The sequence below is a fragment of the Sciurus vulgaris genome (genome assembly GCF_902686455.1).
Source record: "Sciurus vulgaris genome assembly, contig: HiC_scaffold_442_arrow_ctg1, whole genome shotgun sequence".
Lineage (NCBI taxonomy): Eukaryota > Metazoa > Chordata > Mammalia > Rodentia > Sciuridae > Sciurus > Sciurus vulgaris.
In genome coordinates this window covers 3012615-3025263 of record NW_027632595.1, presented here as the reverse complement: position 1 = coordinate 3025263, position 12649 = coordinate 3012615, and the positions used below count along the sequence as shown (strand labels likewise).

The window sequence follows — 12649 nt, the reverse complement described above, 5'->3', positions numbered from 1 at the left end:
AAAAACATATAATTAAAAATATAGCATTTACTTTGCTGGAGTTTTAAAGACTCTTTTTACCTTTTCTTTCCCTGGGTTTGAGACCGGTCTCCTACTGAGCCTTTAGGCTTCTTTTATTTATATTTCAATGTAAGCCTGGACTGAGATCTGGAAGGATCTAACAGGTTTTAACAGAAACTCTGTGTCTAAGGCATTTTAGCCATCTCATCAGGACAGGTTGGATGTTAAAATTATGAGACCCTATTTTTCATTACTTTTGAGACTGAAGCTACTTTCCTAAGTTACCCTTCAGGGCTGTCGGGAGGGGGAGTCCAGAGAAGAAACCTTTGGGGTCCACCCGAGAGTAGCCTGGGCCGAGAACCCCCCAGTTGTTCTAACCCTTCCTCCACCTCCGCCACAAACACACAACAGAACCAGATACAAACGGGCGCCAACCTCTGATCCACCAATTGAACCCCATCAGCGCCCTTACCGACGGAGACTACCAGGCGTCCCTGGCTCTCCTTCCACCCTTAGGGCGTCCCCCAGGGCCGCAACCTGTGGCCCCCCAGGCACGTCTGCCGGCCACTGTTCGGCCACTCTCACGAGTCACCGAACGGCTGCCACCGAAACCGAAAGCGCGCTCACAGAACCAGACCAACTAACAAAACACAAGACAAAGACAGACAACTTCGGGGTACCCCTTCTTACCTCCAAGGTCGACTCCGTGGATGAGGGGGGGCCATCTTATCCCGGACGAGCCCCCAAATGTAAGGCCCCCAAAAAGGAAACCCCAACTCTGTCCCATGGATGGACGGCAACCCCAATCAACCGCAGGAGGCGTCACTTGATGCAAACCGCAAGAGGTGTTTATTCCAGCGCGCTGGGACCCAACTCCAGGAGTTGAGTCCCTAGCAGAAAATCTTGTAGGTTTATAAAGGCAGAAACCACACATCGGGAGGGGTCACACATGAAAGGGGGAAAAGGGGGAACAAAGCTGCCAGGAAATTTCAAAGGGGGTCTGGGTTTGCTGACAAAATGTTTCACAATGTTTTACAACAGGCTGTAGATTCTGGTCAATAGTTTCTGGTAATCCTACAGTTTGAGCACTATCTGGCTATCAGGCTCAATTTACTCTTTTACTCTCTGTTTGGGGCTGTTTCTTGTAACAGCTTTAAGGACTTTGTTCCCATTCCTGGGAGGGTGACCTTAGGGAGTTGAGATAACTGGGAGGGTGACCTCAGACAGCTTAAAAAAATCTCCATTCTTTCAGAACGAACACACATACCCATGTTTATAGCAACACAGTTCACAATAGCCAAAATATAAAACCAGTCTATTGTCCATCAATAGATGAATGGATACAAAAAATGTGATATATATATATATATATATATATATATATATATATATATAATGTAGTTTTACACATCCATAAAGAAAACTGAACTTAAGTCTTTGCAAAAAAATAGATGGAACTAGAGACCATCATATTAATGGAAATAAGTCAAACCAGAAGTTTAAGGGTTATATGTTATATATGTAAGCTGGGGAGAAAAAAAAAAAAGAAAACAAAGCAGGTGGTACATCTTCTAAAAGTCAAAGAAAGATCAGTAGAGAAAAGTGACAAAGGGGTGGGGATGTATGGAGGGAGGAGGGAAGTTCTGGAGATTGATATTAGCAAAATAATATTGTTATATTTTGTGCATGTACAAATAAATAACAACAAATTCTAGCATTATATACAACTGGAACCAGTCTTAAAAATCAGGATAGGGTCCTTTTTCCTCCTCCATTGAAGATTAAACACCCAAGAAGTGCCAAGACAAGAAAAAAGTTTCATTTAATGAATAGAATGAAGAGAGAGAGAGAGAGGGAGAGAGAGAGAGAGAGAGAGAGAGAGAGAGAGAGAAGAGAGAGAGAGAGAGAGAGAGAGAGAGAGAGAGAGAGAGAGAGAGTTCTCTGGAAAGAAGGAGTCCAGTGCTGATGCCCAAAGAAGTGGGGGTGAATTTTCCCTTTATAAATTCTAGGTTTTCTTTATTCTCATGTCTCCTCCTCCTCTTCTCTTGCCTCTGTGGCCAAAGATGACCAAAAGTGCAGGAAGAGAGCCAACAAGGTGGTGATTGCTTTTATTGGAAGATGTGATCCTTCCTTTCCCCCAGGGGCTGTCAGCAATCAATTGATGGTGAGTGATATCTACCCATCTCTCTTTCTTTGATAATCAGCTATTTGGTCTTTGTCCTGGTCTCACAACTATAATGCACCAATAAAAAATGTGACAAAAAAAGTTTAAGTCCATACAAGCTTTGAGAATGACCTAATACTGGCCACGTTTTGAAGCATGACTTTAGACAGTCCCAGAGACATGTGTCTGCCTTCATGGATTACTCCCTATTCAAAGATGGTTAAAAGTTACATTTTGCTACTGGGCTCATATGTAGATGAATATAATCCAGGACAGAACATATTTATATATTTTTCTTAGGATTTCAAAATAAAACATTTCCATGCAATGTAGGCACTCTACTGATCAACTATGAAAATGCTTGTTTTTTTTTTCTGTATTATAAATAACATTTTTGTCAGTGAACATACATTTGAAACTAAAAATTGCTTTCTATTTTAAGGAAATCATTTTTCACTAGATCTACTGTGCATATTACGAACCACATCAACTGAGGCATATTTCTTGAGTAAATAGAACAGGTATAGCCCTGGGGATTTCTGTTGGTGGGGTGTCTGAGCAACAATCACTTCTGATTGGTCAAATGTAGTTGCAGTTTGATCGGGCCAAACAGGAAGGAAGAGAGGAGATCACAGCACTGCTCACCTTTAATTGGCTAAATGCAGTTTTCTTATTGGACCCAGCATTGGTCAGAACCCATGTGCTGGAGATTGCAGGCAAGAAATGATCATCATATGAAATCATGCTTGTTGTGTAGTGCAGAGGCATCCCCTTTGTACTGGTAAATCTCTAGCATGAAAAGCATCACATATAAATCTTTGCAAAAAAGTAATGAAAAATTATGTATATCTTGTAGAGTCACCTAAAACCTGGCCTCAGGGAATATGAATGATGAGAATCCTGGCATCATTGACCATTTGCATGTTGCAGTGGGAAACAAGGGAACTTGATGCTCAGAGATGGGTCCAAATTTATCTCCTGGTAAACCTGTCTGCTAGAGTGTAAGAAGGGCAAAGACACTCCTAGTATTTACCTCTATTCTCACACTTTCTACCTCTGACTCTTCCTGAAAGAGCTGTAGACTGAGGTCCCTGAAATCTTGATAGTGTATCTGGAGCAAGATCAATGCAGATCATGAGAATTTTCAAATGTTCAATGTTACAGAACTGGTGACTTCTGGGGAATTGAGACAGTGAAAAGGCTCCTCTCCAAACCCCAATTCTTGTGATTAAGTCAGAAAGACTTCAGAAATGTTACTCAGAGTAATAGAAATGGGTTTATTGAATGGATAGAACAAGGGTAAAGGACACTCTGGGGAAATAGAGGGAGTCCTCTCAGAAATGAGAGAGACTGTGTGCCTCTTTTGCACTCTAGTTTCATTAGAGAGTCCTATAGAATTTTCCTGATAGTCCCAACAATGTCCACATCTTGATTTTTGACTGACAGCTTAATTATTTCAGACTGTCAAGTCCTCACTGCCACAACAACCCTAGATGATTTTCACCCATGCTGATGGTTTCTCATTTAATTCTTAACCAAAAATTCTTACAGATTATATGATTAGAAGGAATTGTCTTTATCATCATGAGTTTTGGCATCTGGCCTGTAGAAAGGGTCACTAAAATCTCCCTTCCTTATCAACATTATATCAGGACTCTATTTCTCCTGCAGAAAACTGGTAGTTTCCTGAGGAATATGAAATATCCTGTCCACTTAGACCTGACAGGGTTGCAGGTAAATTGCTTCTTGAAAAAGAAAGCAAGGAATCAGCACAGTGTGCCCGCTTTATAAGATTATTCTCTTAAATTCATGTGCTCACATCTGTCTGTCCCCTATCATTTAAGAAGAAATAGTTCTGCCTAAGTTATAGTATAGTTGAATGGGTTTCTAAGAGTGGGTCCCAGACCAACTGAGTTTCACCAGAGAACTTGATAGCAATGCAGATTCTCAAGCCACACCCCAGACCTACAGTATCAGAGGCAGGGATCCTAAGTTTTATGATCTCTCCAGATACACGGTTGCAGTTGACCACCTGTTTTGGTCTTTCCTCCAAGAACACGATCTTTTTCACCACTTTGAAAAAACCCTTTTTATGACGATCTCACTGACTGACACTGCAGGCAGACAGACTTCCAGTGTTAGTCAGTTTCAGCCCAGGTAGACAGACCCTGATACAAAAGGCTGCACAAGCTGTTCCCTAGCACCCAGGAGTCCAGAGAATCCTGTTGCAGTGTCCCCTTTAAAATCCACAACCACACCCAAGATTAATAGTCAAAATCCTGTAAATGTTTTGACATTTACTTCTCTTCCAGAGGTGGAAGCATTAGCTAACCTGCTGTTTAAGACGCTCTAAAAACCATGTCACTGCACCATGATCATGATTGGGAGGACTATGATTGAGAGAACCACGTTTTTCCTGTACGGTAGATCCTGGGTCATGGTGTGCAGATCCCTGCAGTTTCCCCTTGTGACCACTAGATGGTGAGAGTGCACTCTCTTGCAAAAACTGCAGGGCACTCTACAGTCAAGACTTCTGGCTTCTCTGAGCCCCATCAGAATTCCTAAATTGTCAGTATGCTGAGGACAATTTTACTGTGGTGTCCAAGAAGTGATGTGCAGCCAGGGGCATTGACTGGAGAAACCAATGACCTTGATACTGCAGCAGGAAAATCTTTTACAATTTTACAGGTCCTAGTCCCCACGCACATTAGGTTGACCGTGTTCCCATAGTTCTTTGTCCTGGGGGTGGGAGAGCTCTGGTCACAGGCCCTGATAATACTAATGAGTAGGAGGAGAGGTCATAAAGTCATGACAGGCCATTTTCTTCTCATTGGGAAGTCTAATCTGATAGTAAGAACACCCAGGAAAGAAAATGACCTGCCCTTTATTATGCTTTAAAGTGTTCATTGGGAAGGTAACTGAGAAAATGGAAAGAAAACTAGTATTGGAAACACCAGTCCAAGTCTAGCTCTACTACACAGACTATTGTGAGCTTTTTTCTGCTCCGGTGCCTCTTCTGTGACCCAAGTTTGCAGCCATGAGCAAATAAACTATGTGCAATAGAAATAGTGCTTGCATAATTTCCACTTTCCAGGTGTAGTAACCTTCCTCCCCTGCCGTCTCTTGCAGCCCTTTCTATTCTTCAGTTCAAAGATGGAGAAGGCCTAATAAAACACAGAGGACTGGGTGGGCTCTCATGACCCAAGCCCACAGACTCGGGCCATGGATGCAATTGCCCTGGCTCTTTTGAGAAGTTTTGCAAGTTTGGCATTCTTTTAAAGGTACCTTAGGTTTGTTTTAATCACAGAAACAGATTTGACTCTCAAAGACTACTAGTTTCCATAAACAGTTTTGCCAGGCAATATGGGAAGCACCAGAGTTGGTCAGGATGCAGAGAGTGTGGAAGGTGAGGGAGAACTTGGGAAGGAGACTTTATTTGTTCAGGAAGAAAAGAGGAGGCAGCATAAGCAGGCTTAGGATTAGTATTTTTCAATAATTTCAGTGGGCTCTAGTAGACAAGGACCATCCCTTATTCTCTGGGAGGTAGTTTGGTATGATTAAGGCAATCAAATAGTGGCACAAGAGGTTGGAAGACCAATACAGAGGGAATTGCTGGTATGGAAACTGGATCAGTTTGTGTAAGGTAAACATGCTGGAGAGATGGCTGACTCTCAAGGCATTAGCTATTTCCAGGTAGGCATGTCCTGGGTGCAGTGGCATATGTCTGTAATCCAAGTGACTCAAGGAACTGAGGCAGGAGGTCAGTCTGGGACATTTTGTGAGACCCTGCCTTAAAATAAAATTTAAAAAGGGGCTAGGGATCTAATTAAGTTGTGGGTGAGTTGTAGAATGCTTCTGAGTTCAATCTGAATAACCGCCCCCAATGCACATGCACACACACACACACACTCACACACTCACACACACAAAACAGCATAGGAGGGCAAGACCTTCAGGGTCAGAAAAGCCCCAATGTCAAAGATATAGTGTACCAACAATAAATGGCAGGTTAATGGAAGTAGTTTCCATTCCCAGAAAGGAAGAAAGTATAACTCTGCAGGTGCTTCTAGCAAGCCTGCTCTCTGGTACCTCTAATCCAGGACCTGTGTTTATGGTCTTTCAGATCGCATGCTTCAGACTCCAAACTCCCGAGTGACTGCAGAGCATGAGGAGTCATTCATTTTAATGGAGAACCTCCCAGTTTGAAATAAAGCTTGGCCAGTAGAGTAGAGAATGCAGATACTTATCAATAATCTGTCCTTTTATCCTCAGTCTGGAATGAGCTCAGGATGCTTGGGACAAGGACAGACTTCTCAGAGAGAAGAGGGCAGTGAGCACGATTTGCAAGATATTGTTTCTCATTGGATTTTATATTTTCTCTAATTGCTACTTTGAAGAGGAAATGAGGCACCATGTGGACCACTCTGAATATATGGGATCAGAAGAAGTCATTGGGTTTTCTTTGCAGTTGGCATGAGAACTCCCCAGGTCAACAGCTCCAGTTTGGGGCAGTGGATTCCAGTGGCTCTGCATGTTAATGTGTGTGTGTGTGTGTGTGTGTGTGAGTATGCAGGTGAAGTGCTCAATGGCTCATTGTGCATGCTTGGGATAGAGGAGGAAATACTACTTTCTCAATAGGGGGTTACTACTTACAAGGAATCTTGCCTGATATTCAAGGAATGACATCTGGTGTCACATCAACAACTGGACTTGGACTGGAAAACTTTTGGTAGTCTGGCCAAACTCATTGACAGAGAGGCTGTAGCACAAGAATCAGGCCCAAATTATTAATTCCCTTGCCCCCAGGTTTTAATATGCCATGTCTTCCTCTCCCCCTTCTTTCTTTCTTTTTTTCCCTTCCTCACCTACTATAAAACAATCACTGTTCTTGAAATTCTGGGGACACAATAATGAATAAGAAAAGACCCAGTGCCTTCCTGACTGGCATTGATGATCTATACCAGGATTCCTGATCTTCAGCATGATTACTGTTAGAGACCAGATGCTTCTTTGTGTTGAGGAACTTCCCTGTTTATGATGATGTGTTTAGTAACAGCCAAATAGATAACCTACCACAGACACCTGCAATTTTTGATATTTAAAAATGTCCATAGAAAAGCCCAATTTCCCCTTGATGTGACTACTGCCCTGACTGACAACTGAGGCAGACAACTAAGTTCACACCTGCAGTGGAGTTTGCACAGATGTCTCTGTGACTACATGAGGTCTGCTCAGGAGTCTGCTACTGCTCACAGAGTCTGGATCAGCAGGAATTGCAGTGGGTTTTAGTATATGTCTGTTGTGAGACGGTTATTGACCAAAGGCTACCAAATAAAACTCTGGTCAAGAGAGGCTCCATCTTAATAACATGGTGGATTATCATGGAGAAATTTCGGTGACAGCAAAAACCAGAAGTCAGCAAAGGTATCTGAGAATAATTTAAAGACTAAAATGGTCTTTTCTGTTATTTCATTTCAGCCTGTCCTTCACCTTGAAATAACTCCACAGTGAGAGGATGAGCCTATTGGTGACAGGCCTGCATCCTATAGTTTTTTTTTTTACATAAAATTCCAAGTCTTTCTGTGTCTTTGTAGCCCCTAAATAGGAGGCAAAGAGTGTAAATGACTTTATTTGTGACTGAAGCAGGAGTGAGCCTCAGCTTTTGCCAAATTTACCCCAGCATTTGTTAAAGGCATATGTGTCTGCTTCCCATAACATCTCACAGAATGTTACCATCTGATTCTGGAATCCAATACAGAAGTTACTCTCAACACTCCTGCTTGTCCAACCCCTGTTGAGCTGAAGTTCTTTCTTTGTTTCTCTCTACATTATTGATAGGTAAATTAATAAAACTGTTATGATTCAGATATGAGATGTCTCCCAAAAGCTCATGTGGGAGACAATGCAAGAGGTGAAATGATTAGGATATGAGAATCTTACCATAATGAGTTAATCCTCTTGAATAAAATAACTGGGTTTCGTTTATGAACTCTTCTTTCCTATTCTCTCATAATGTAGGGAGCATTCAAAAATGTGTGATAGGGAGTTCTACCACAATCTCCCTGTGCATGTGTATAGACATTGCATTCTTTGCTATCAGACTGCAGTTTTTGACTCCATTTCCCCCATGGCAGTTCTCAAGGAGCTAACTGCTTCTTTGGTTTTCTCTCACTGCTCCCTGCAGATAAGATTTATAGCGCTAATTATACTATTCTGTAGATGTCATTCTCAGTTTGCTTATATACTCTTCAAGGCTGTGGCTTCCTGGGGAGGATAGAATAAGTCATTCTTCTGTATGAGTTCATTGTTGAGTGAAATATATAAGTGCTCTTTGTTTAGCTAAATATTTCTCAAGGATAAGATAAAAAATGTTAGATTGGGACCACACAGTGCTGGACAGTAGAATAATGAGTTTCAGATATTATCAGATTCAGTTGTACCAAAAGTATAAAATGTTCAAGCATTCCACATAAATAAGAAGAGGGAGAAAAATAATAACAGAAACAGAAAAAACCTGCTTTTAAGCTAGTCTACATGGAAGTAACTTTGATAGCTGCCATTATATTATTTTTTCATAAAATACTTTTATTTTAAACATGTAATAAAGCTATTTCAGGATCTGCAAATTTATAGCAAGCAACTGTATACAGATAACAAAAGTAACAACTTCCTACCAATAGGCATATAGCATGCAAAGCAAACAGGCATGAGAAAATGTAATTTTATGTACATATTTGTGCAGCATTGAAACCATATGAACAATATATTGCAGGACAAAGGAAGGGATGGAGGGAAAAACTGTATATGAAACATCAGAGTTCCCCAATGCTTTAAATGTAGTGCATTACAGCAAGAATGGTAAGAATAGAAATAACAGATCCATATACCTACTTAATACAAAGTTTGCTAGTAGGTCTTTCAGTGGTAATGCAGTTGAGTATCTTCTGTAATTATTGTGTAATGACAACTTACTGAACTCAGCCTTAAAACTCCCTAGATATAAATAATGGATAATTTGGTACTTTTTCTTTTATAATAAATTATGGTTATAAGTTTTATTACAAGCATATACAGTCCTGATCAATGTTAAAAATTTTTGTATTTAGAAACATAAAACTATAGTTAATAAAGTATTTAAAATTTACATAAACACAACATATTAGGAAACCTTTAACTAGGAAAATATAAACATTTAAGGTATCCCACATTGGGATATTCTCTCTTGGGGCCTGATGGCTTCTGCACTCTATATGGTCACTGGGTGCAGGTTGTGTGGGACAGTGCATGGGTGACTCACTGTCCCCCAGCATAGCTGGTACAGGGCTTGGACTTGCACCAGGAAGCTCTGGACCTTGGAGCATGTCTTCAACCTCCCATAGGAAACAATTATAACAGCTGCAATGCACAAATATCCAAACCCCATAAACTTCAATGTAATTGGAGTTGATATGCTGGACAGCCATATAGATCCCTCTGGAAAGCTGTGCAGCCACAGACTTCTCAGCATACAGTGGGGAATTTCTTCCTTCCCTGAAGTCTCTTATTGGTGCAGCAAGAATCAAAACAACTGCAAGAATATTCTGTACTTGATCCTGTAGAGAAAACAATGAAACTTAAAACTACTAATATTCCTTTACAAATATTTCAGGGGATGAGAGACTTACATAAAAATTACATCCTTAATACACACAAAATCAGTTCTGATTCAGGAAGCCATCATCTCCGCACAGGGAGTCAGCCTTAGCAGTTACCTGGAAGGGTTGATGGCAAGCATGATATCTTCCAATGCTGGTAAAATCTAAGAAGCTATGGAATGGGTAATATATAAATTAAATGCTGAGATCAAAATGTTGACAGCTTTGGCAAGAAGAAGTATAAGAACACTGATGGTGGTGGCAGCATTTGTAGAGAAATGAAAAAGTCAGGATGTATCAGGTCCCTAGGTCTCTCCAAGCAGACAATGTATTTATTTGTCATTAAAAACTACAAGTATATTTTAGGTAGAATTTTAAAAATAATCTGGAGTAAGGCTATATGACTTTATATCCAAACAAAGATACAAGGCTTCTAAAATCCAAGGAATCATCTGAGGTTAGTGAGCTTGAAATGACTAATTTCTAAAATTCTAGTATTTATGTAAAAATTTAACAATTTTTTTAAAGAGTACTTGGGAAAATTGGTATTCACATTGAGTCTCCTTAAAATATAATTTTAACGCTTTTCAGATTTTGGAACTGTACTTGACTCTGGACCAACCTCAGAACCAAGCAAGATCACTTTGGTAATACAGAATAGAACAGAGTGCATGAGAGAAGTCACTCTAAAAGGACAAATCATATAGTTTTAAAATACATTAATCTGTATAAAATAACCTGCTATCCTAGAAGCCATTGTTTGATATGGTACGTAATGATAATTTTGGAGTGGAAATTATTACTAAGTCTAAAATATGACTCCAACATAAATAATATGTTATTGTATTAAAGAGTACTGAATTTCTTTGCCTAAGTTTTGTAACTTAGTAAAGGTATTACCTTCCTTGAATTTGATTTAGCATGCAGTACTCTGGGCTGGTTATGTTAACAAAAAAAAAAAAAATCACTACCTGAGTTCTGTAGCATTCTTAGAACACTGAAACAGAACAACTTTTCAGCTCTTTTAGCATTTCACATTCACCTAACTTATAAACAGCCATTGTCAAAATAATGGTTTTGATATTGCTAAGGTATGATATGTCAGGTTATTTGAATATAAATACTTATTGAGGTAATTATGACTACAGAACATCTTTTTTACATGGAGAGCTTTACATCATTTAAAATTGCTCAGATAATGTTTTCATGTGAACCATAAATCCCAAGTAATTAAAGCTTTAAATTATATGATTCCATTGTGAAGCTGTGGGGACATTTTGGGAGAAAAAATGAATACTGGAGGGTGCGAAGTGGCCCAAATTAACCACTGAGTAAAGTTCACTGCAGGGTTTTTTTTTTTTTTTTTTTTGATTACTTATAAACAAATGGGGTAAAACTTATTTCTCTGGTTGTACATGAAGTAGACTCATACCATTTGTGTAATCATACATGTACATAGGGTAATGATGTCTGTCTCAATCTGTCCACTGCAGGTTTTAATTATGAAATATTCTCATTTATTTTTCCAGAGGGGTTGTGATGTGAAAAACAATCCAAAATATGTATTTTATTTAAAAATATAGGGCTGGGGATATAGCTCAGTTTGTAGAGTACTTGCCTGTGAAGCACAAGGCCCTGGGTTCAGTCCCTAGCATGGAAAAAAAAAAAATACACACACACACACACACACACATATACATACATTCATATAAACATTTAGGTATTGAAATAGTCTTAGAATTTTTGAACTCTACAAATAAGATCATTATTGATATATGGAAAGGGGTATCACTGAGCAATATATAGTCTGAAGTGTCTCTTCAGACATTTCTGACACAGCTTTCTGATAGTTCTTAAAGATATTGATCAATATCATTATTTGGCACAAAAGTGATTCAATAATTATGGCTCTACAAAATTTCTTAACTGAATGTTTTAACCTTAAATAATGTAAACTGGTACATATTAATTTTACTTTCTTGTAATATGTCCACATACCCTTTTATGTGATACATTAGAACATTCTAACTCAGTCTGCAAGACAATCCCACTATAGTTTTGCTTTTATTTTTTAATCCCCTTCAGCAGCCCATGAAATACTATGGCATTGCTTATTTTAACAGAGTACTTCAGTCAAAGTCTCTTTGGTAAACAATAATGAAGGCTATATTTTCACTTATAAAATAATTATAGATGCTTCATTAATTGTAACTTGCATGTGTTAAAGATGAGCTATTATTCAAAACATTCACATGTCATACCCTGTCAAAAGAATTTAAATCATTTGTGAACAAGTTATATCAAGATCATATATAGAATGATATAATATAGGAAAGAGAAATTCAAAAAAGAAAAACATACAATTTTAATGGTATTATTCTGAAATAGTCTATTATTATTTAACAAGTTAGTGACCAAGCTGAGGATATTTTCTTTCATAAGTATATCAGCTCTCTATTTTCTCTGTGAAATTCTGCATATTTGATGAGTAGTCATTTAGGGCACAAAGACATTAAAATATTCATGCTGTGGTTCTTATAGTAGATCAGCCTGCTCCACTGCTTTAAGAACTTTTTTTTTGATGTTTCCCATATTTCCCCTACCAAAAGAAACTCATCCAAAATAATATAGGCCTTTTCAAAATGAAAGATATCAAATCCACACACACACACACACACACACACACTGCCAAAATACTTGACAGGTACTTACACATAACAATGGATTATTTCTAGGAAAATTAAGTCATTGTTCTGATCTTCAGTAGCACAGAATAAAAGAGACTAGCATATTGTTTGTAAACCACTCAAGGAAACAACATTTTAGGTTTCCTTGATAATTGGACTGGACA

General features: G+C 38.9%; 1 long non-coding RNA gene and 1 pseudogene across 5 annotated transcripts in view; one reads left to right on the top strand and one right to left on the bottom strand.

The window, feature by feature from the left end:
- LOC306652692 overlaps positions 1 to 12649 on the bottom strand; it is a 73834-nt gene that overhangs the window by 31451 nt on the left and 29734 nt on the right. The window lies entirely within an intron of this gene.
- On the top strand, positions 5528 to 10497 carry LOC306652691 (PRELI domain containing protein 3B-like; annotated as a pseudogene). The gene is made up of 4 exons: positions 5528 to 5570; positions 6288 to 6364; positions 9472 to 9746; positions 9813 to 10497. The product of its transcript is annotated as a PRELI domain containing protein 3B-like (transcript).